The sequence below is a fragment of the Brachyhypopomus gauderio genome, chromosome 18, assembly GCF_052324685.1.
Source record: "Brachyhypopomus gauderio isolate BG-103 chromosome 18, BGAUD_0.2, whole genome shotgun sequence".
Classification (NCBI taxonomy): domain Eukaryota; kingdom Metazoa; phylum Chordata; class Actinopteri; order Gymnotiformes; family Hypopomidae; genus Brachyhypopomus; species Brachyhypopomus gauderio.
In genome coordinates, this window is record NC_135228.1 from 6,173,071 (window position 1) to 6,180,891 (window position 7,821).

At 44.0% G+C, this 7,821-nt stretch overlaps 1 long non-coding RNA gene across 1 annotated transcript; it reads left to right on the plus strand.

Annotated features, from left to right (window-relative positions):
* The first annotated feature begins 700 nt into the window (after positions 1-700).
* LOC143481852 (uncharacterized) lies at positions 701-2,682 on the plus strand. The gene is made up of 2 exons (XR_013122086.1): positions 701-1,567; positions 1,810-2,682. It is a non-coding gene; the product is annotated as an uncharacterized LOC143481852 (long non-coding RNA).
* The last annotated feature ends 5,139 nt before the right edge of the window (positions 2,683-7,821 follow it).

The following is a 7,821-nucleotide window of genomic DNA, read 5'->3' on the forward strand; positions in this document are numbered from 1 at the left end:
AATCTGTGTCAGTGATGTCTAGTCAGCAGCATCAAACAGAAGTTGTAGATTTGTTTATTTTTTATTTATCAGATTTGTTCAGAGTGGTGCAGACAGGCATTTTTAAGTAGTGACAAATTTAGATTAATCAATTACTATACTGTTCAATAACAGTAATACATTAGAAAACATAAAAATAAAACAATAATAAACACTGAATAATAAACAATGAATAAATATTTTAGTCACTCTCACAAGTGCCATAGACAAAATGTTATAATGGTCACTGATATTGAGGTGGACCACTGTGAACTATAATACTTTATATTACAGTTAACAAAATTTCATAAGAACACAAACCTTGGTATCATTACTACACTATAACCACCTAAACAATTATTACTATAACTACCTAAACATCAATTTCATATTGTACTTTAACCTCCTAGACAGTCGTGTTATTACTATACTATACTATATTAGCCTACTATACTATATATTACTATACTATAACCACCTAAACAGAGGTATCATAACTATATTATAACTTCCTAAACAGTGGTGTCATTAATATACTATACCCTCCTAAACAGTGGTGTCATTATTATACTGTATCCTCCTAAACAGTGGTTTAATGATGCTTGCGCATGTTTGCATGTTTTCATGGTGCACCAGAGACATAGACAAGCAACACCCACAAACATACACACACACACACATACACACACACACAGATGAACCCGACTTCACTACAATCTCTCTACATCTATGGGGTTGTTAAATTATGATTTGTTCTATTGAAGCCCTTAAGTTTCAGGAACGTTGACGGTCATTCTTATGTTATATGCTTATGTTGTAGCTAGTTAGCTTTCGCTTTTGATGCCTTCATGGAACGCTTTAGTTGGAGACCTGCACTTCTGGTTGCTCCATGCTGAAACGATAGTCATCAAAAAGATAAGAAATGCTGACAGCTTTTTTTTGCCTGATTCTCTCATAATGATGTTCTAGAAAGGCTTGCATGGAGCACATGATACTGGAGGGAGGTAGACTACAACCTTTCCTGTTATTTATCTCTTGTGGTTGAAGTGACTCTTAGTAGGCTGGGCTGTGTTGTTTTTTTTAGATTCAGGTTTATCTTAAACTTGAAATGGATTGGAAATATGCTCTAAATAAGATTGGACAAAACATTCGTAATCGCATGTTTTTAGTTTTGTTTGGACTTACTGCTTTAGAAAAAATCCTCGACAGTGACTTTGTGTGCCCTTGCACAGAATTGCATAGAAATATGATATTCAGCTTTTACCTGGTAATCCCTGCAATTATTGCGTTCACCATCACGTTTTACCTTGCATCTATACCAAATGAAGAAGAGAAAAAGGAGGAAAGTCAGCAGAGCTATAAAATATCTTTGTGCTATACCGACTGGAAAATAAAGGTTTTGCTGGGGTTCTTTTCGAGTGTTGTTTGGTTAGCCCTGTTCTTCGCAGATGGCAGATATCTGCCTTGTGTGTATGGCAAATTAAGTGATAAAGAAAATGCTACATGTTACGGATATAAAGACCGCAGTGACATCATTTACAATTCTAAGGTAAGCTACTTACTAGTTAAATTTGATCATGAACACCTCCCAAGTTCCCAAGTCTGGAGGAACATTTATGACCATAAAAACAGTAGTACTTGAATGGGTTTACTGATAATGTTTAATGTTCTCTATGTAAACATTTAGCATCCATAGCATCCAGGTTTAATATCTGCCTTGTAAGATTTACAATTTACTATACAATCTACACAGTCACCAATTACACAGAACCATGTTGTCTTTTATTCCAGATTGGAGGTTTCTCTATCATGCTGATGCTGTCACTTTTGGCACTATTTCTAAAATGCTGCCATCCATACTGCCATCGCCGCTGCCTTAAGAAAGTCCAGGAAAACCACATAGAATGGTTAAAGTTCTGCAAAATGTTCTGTGAAGAATTCTGTGATGAAAGCTGTGAAGAATTCTACACGGATGTGAATGAACCTTCACAGCAAGACATTGCTTCTTTAGTAGTGTAACGTATAGCCCACTGTCAGATATACCCCTCTTGCCCGTGTTTCTTTCCTTTCCATGTGCGTTTATTTACCTTGTCTCAGTTCAACCCCCTCCTCCCTAGTAATTAGTTTCACCTGCGTCTTTATTCTAGATTAGTTGGCAGTCTTTAGCTCCCTTGTTCCCTCCAGTCCCTTGTCTGTCTTTCTCTGTGTTCATGTTTGTTTCCTAAGCCTGTCTACGTTCTAGCCCTCATCTGCCACTTAGCCAAGTTGCCTCCCCGGTGTCTCCCTTCGAGTATTCTCAGTGTTTCTCTAATGCAGTTTCCCTGTATTGTTGTAGTTTAGGTCAGGTGCACTCGATGTGCTGATTCGCACATCTTTGTTAGGTCTTAGTTCTTTCTGTGTGTAACTTTGTTTAGCTCTGGTTATGTTTAGTTTGTTCCCTTATGTATTTCAGTATTTTATTCAGTGGTCTGGTTAATTTGCTTTTGTTATATCCCAAGTGTCTCCTGTTAAGTTTATTTCTGTATTATCATACCTTGTTCTCTGTTAACCATGCCCAGTAAGCTCAATGAACGTAAGCGTTCTTTCTGAGTGTCTTTCTGTCTCTCCTTAGAATTTTTATGTGCCTCATAAAACCCCTAATAAAATCTCTCCCAGTATCCTCTATTTTCTGCGAGATGTCGTCATTACATATAGTTGATCAAGAGGACAACAAGTGACAAAACCTTCTTCATACAAGCTCTTCCTAGCTATTTCCTTGTATTAAAAAGTGTACATATCTAGAGTAGTAGGCTATGAATTGCAATATTTGAATCACGTTTTGCATTTAATCTATATTTTGGTTCTTATAGATTTTTTTTCCTGATTTTTTCCTATAGATAATTTTTCCTGATTGTTAAAAAGTCATAATTTCCCTGTCCAGATACAATACTACTCTCATAATTCCCAACACCACCTTGTTAGATCTTCATCACATGATTATTGATTCACCTGCTGTTCATTACCTGTTGTCATATAGATACTGTGTTTCAGTTAGTCATACTGAGCGACTTATCTTCATTGTTCTTGCCCGTCATTATTGAGACCTTTCTGTGCTTCACATTACCTCTTGGTTTTGTTAGTCTCTCTGCTCTCTAGTTTTGACCACAGATTTTTTTTACCTTGATTATTATTATGTGATTTTGAACCTTGCCTGTGTAATGTTTACAGTTTTGTATTAAATTACGTACAATGCCTCCAAATTAAGTGTCTGGTCTGATCTGTCTAGGAAAAAAGCCAGCCCTGACCAATGTGGTGCCCTAGGCGAGATTTTGGTTGGTGCTGTGACGGGCAGTGTGAGCAACTAAAAAGGAAGCGATCACGCCCAGTCTCAGGGAAAGAGGATGGTTTAATAGAAAGTGCGCAAACCAAATACCCGTGACATAGATCCAGATTAAGGAAATAATAACCAGCAGTCAACTGGTACAAAGACAAGACATATATAGACTAACAAACGACCCTCAGGTGAGACGGATCACGGGTCCCGCCCACCTGAGGGACGAACATCACGTGACCCAAAACAGGACATCTGCCACTGTAAACGGGGGCGACCGGCAGGGGGCCCCCCCACAACGTGACAGACCCCCCCACCAAAGCCGCACTCCCCTCTGGATGTGCGGCTTACAGCGGCAGCACACAAAACACAACAAAGGGGCGGGAGGGCGGGGACAAGACAGGGACCCGTTCCTTGCCGTCCTGAGCTGAAACACAAAACACAAAAGCTCCTCGTCACAGGACGCAGACCAGGCAGAGACCAGTTCCCTGCAGTCCTGGAGCTGAAAACATAAAAAGACAGACAGGTTAGCTCGCCTCCTGGGCGGGACCCTGGATCGACTGGGCCGTCAACAAGACGATAACCACGCCCTGGTCGGTCACAGGGCCCTCGCGCCCTAACCGGCCTTAGGCCGCTTAAGCCCCACCGCTGTGCGCGGACCGGGAGCACATGGCCCAACAGACGTCACAGGTGTGGATGTGTGCAGGCCGCCACACTGGGGTGCGGCCACGGCTTCTACCGACCACCTCCCGAACCTACCTCTTCGCTCGGAGCTGACCCCTGCCCTTTTCACTAGGGGTCATCCCAGACTCCTGGGGAGTGAACCCCTCCCGGGGCCCCTCATCTCAAGGTGGACTCCTCCACCCAACCCAGGAGCGCCAGAGACCAGGGCCCTGGCAATCCGCATCAGGGACACGCTGGCCACCCCAAGCTTGAAGGGGAGGGTCTTCGCCTGGAGACCCCACTAGGTCCGGGAGTGCCGCAGTCCACCACCAGGAGTGACCTGCAACACATCACACACACACGCACACAGACGACACACAACATATAACACGCACTGCCCTGCCTGTTAAACCCCCTTTACCCAGGGGGGAGGAGACCCCTTCTTAGCCTGAGGAAACACCCTGCCGCTAACCCCCCAGGCATCCTCTGCCTCCTTAAAGGGGTACAGGGGCTCCTACCTGCTCAGGGGTCCCTCCCAACAGGACAGGTCTCCCAACGGAGCAGCGCCTTCTGAGCCACAGGAACCCCATAACTCCCCCCCAAAAACATATTTAGGGGGGCCCCTCCGAGGAATAACAAAACACAAACACAACATATAACACTAACGCACCTGAGATGCCCTCCATGCCATATCCAGTGGCACGGGACCTCAAATGGGCCCCTCCCCACACACAGTGAAGAGGGGTGCAAGAGAGGAATTACATAAAACAAAGCACGCTACACTCTAGGACAAAACGAACACGTAAAGACAGAACACAAACAAACGGACAGGGCCCACTGATGCGCGCGCTCTGCGGAGCGCGACGCGCCCACTCCAGCTCTCTCTCTCTCACCGTTTTCACCATGGGATCCTTAGATCTTTGGAGAGAGAGAGCTATGCGCAAGCGGCTTGCGCGTCACGCCCACAGCGACGCGTCTCTCTGGCTCGCAGTCGCTCACCCCCGTCACCACGGGATATCGGGTGAGCGAGGCGAAAGGAGCAGAGAGACGCCTGCGTCACGTGTTCTAGCGCGCAGCACGCATCGGTGGACCCGTCTACATACACACACGAACACCACCAGCGAAACACACACACCACGGCACACTCACACACTCGCTCACATCCGCATCGTTATTAAAACACAACACAACGTACATACACACACACACATACAGACGATAACGAACAACGGACGTGCGCAATGTGAGGCACCGGTAGTTTCGCTGGGCGAGAGCGGAGTCTACCGGTCCCCAGCTCTAGTGGCGGGACGAGTGGGGGACAGACTCAACACACTCTCGGACAAACATGACAAACACACAGCACGTAGACAAACACTTACCACAAGACATGACCATGAACGAAGGAGAAAGTAAGGGAGACTGGCGGCTTCCGAAGGTGGCTGGTTATTCTGTGACGGGCAGTGTGAGCAACTAAAAAGGAAGCAATCACGCCAAGTCTCAGGGAAAGAGGATGGTTTAATAGAAAGTGCACAAACCAAATACCCGTGACATAGATCCAGATTAAGGAAATAATAACCAGCAGTCAACTGGTACAAAGACAAGACATATATAGACGAACAAACGACCCTCAGGTGAGACGGATCACGAAACAAGGCGAACAGGAAAACAAGGCGGGGCTAAGGCAGATGACACGGGACTGGGGAGGAGGGCAGAGCTGAATGTGACAGAGCAGCTGTAATGAGTGGGTTGAAAGGTGGAGTGCAGACACTGCTTCAAAGAAAACTTGGTAGAGAAATTCCTTACATTCACTGTTATAATCAGCTACATCTCACAGTGGTCCATGCAATGCAAGCAGATTCGCGTGCTGAATCCTTTTTTGCACTTTCTAGCACACTTAATTCATTTTTCCAGCAACATTATGTGGTTGGGCGTTATGACACCCCCCCCCCCCCTCTCAAAAAGCTTCTAGAGATCTGGTGGACCAGTTATTTTGATGTGACAAATTGCTTAGTGCAGAATGAAGATGTCATTTTAAAAGTTCTGTCTGATGTGTCTGAAGATTCTGATCCACCTGTGGATTTATGCACAGAGGCATCAGGGCTCTTAGTGCAGATAAGAAAACATAATTTACTTGAAATTGGAAAGCTCCTTTTAAAGGTTCTTGCCATTTTGAAGCCGGCCAATTCAAATCAAAATCAAATCAAATCAAATTTTATTTATATAGTGCTTTTTACAACAGCTTTACAAGTGCCGAGTCCTAGCCCCCAGTGAGCAAGCCAAGGGCAACCGTGGCAAGGAAAAACTCCCTAGTTTTTTTTTTTTGCATGAGGAAGAAACCTTGAGAGGAACCAAGACTCAGTGGGGGAACCCATCCTCCTCTGGCCGACACCGGTCACCATGACAATAACAACAATTTAGATAAAGAAATAAAGAAAAGGAAAAGATGTAATAATGTCCATCATGGTGTTGGCTTATCCGGTCAGGCAGTAGGTGGCTGGGACAGGATGGATCGCTTGTCTCTCCTCATCTCATTTTTCCTCGAGCAGGCGGGCAACCATGTAGAGAAAATAAAACAGGGAAAATTAGCTCTGTACGGTGACATATACAGGACAGATGAGATTATGAACATTTCTGGAGTGTGGCAGCAACTCCGGCATCAAGTTAAATTATTACAGCCTAGCTAGAAGGTAACATAGGCTTGGGGGCATTCTGAGACAATGGCATCCAACCACTGCACTGTCAACAAACTTGAGTGACCACGAGCAGTGACAGGATGACAGCACCAGCGCCCCAGTGTACACTAAAACCCTTCGTCTATGAACCCCTGGATCTGTACCTTTATCTAAGGGGGGATATTAATTATCAAACGCTAAACCAAATAGGTGGGTTTTCAACCTAGACTTAAAGATTGTGACTGTGTCAGAGTCCTGGACGCATTTTGGAAGGTTGTTCCAAAGCTGGGGGGCCTTACAAGAAAAGGCTCTTCCCCCTGCTGTTACCTTATTAATTTGTGGAACTAATAAAAGACCAGCACCCTGTGATCTTAGTGGGCGTGGGGGTTCATAGTAGGAAATAAGTTCCTGGAGGTATTCAGGAGCAAGCCCATGCAGTGCTTAATAAGTTAATAATAGAATTTTAAAATCAATACGGAATTTAACTGGGAGCCAATGCAGGGCTGATAGGACTGGTCTAATATGCTGAAATTTTCTAGTTCTGGTCAGAACTCTGGCTGCGGCATTTTGAACTATTTGAAGTTTATTTAGATTCCTATTTGAACATCCTGACAGTAGTGAGTTACAGTAGTCTAATCTAGAGCTAAAGGCATGCACCAATTTTTCTGCATCATCCTGTGATAATGTATTTCTTAACTTAGCAATGTTGTGGAGATGTAGAAAAGCTATCCTAGTAGTATTATCTATGTATTTATCAAATGATAGGTCAGAGTCGAGTATGACGCCTAGGTTTTTGGCTACTCTGCCAGGTGTAATGGGGTAGTCTGCGAGATTAAGCATTAGATCTAGAATTTTCTGTCTTAGGGCCCAGGAGGAGAACTTCTGTTTTGTCCTCATTAAGTTGGAGGAAGTTTAGAGACATCCAGCATTTAATATCTCTTACACAGGCCTCAATTTACATATCAGTCAATCAGTTTGGCTGATATGTAAAGCTGGGTGTCATCTGCATAGCAGTGAAAATTGACACCATGTTTGTTTATAACTGTGTCCAATGGTAGCATATATAATGTAACTAATAGTGGTCCTAAAATGGAGCCTTGCGGGACCCCATATTTAACTTTTGTACGTTTGGATGGAATATTATTGAGCTCTACAAAC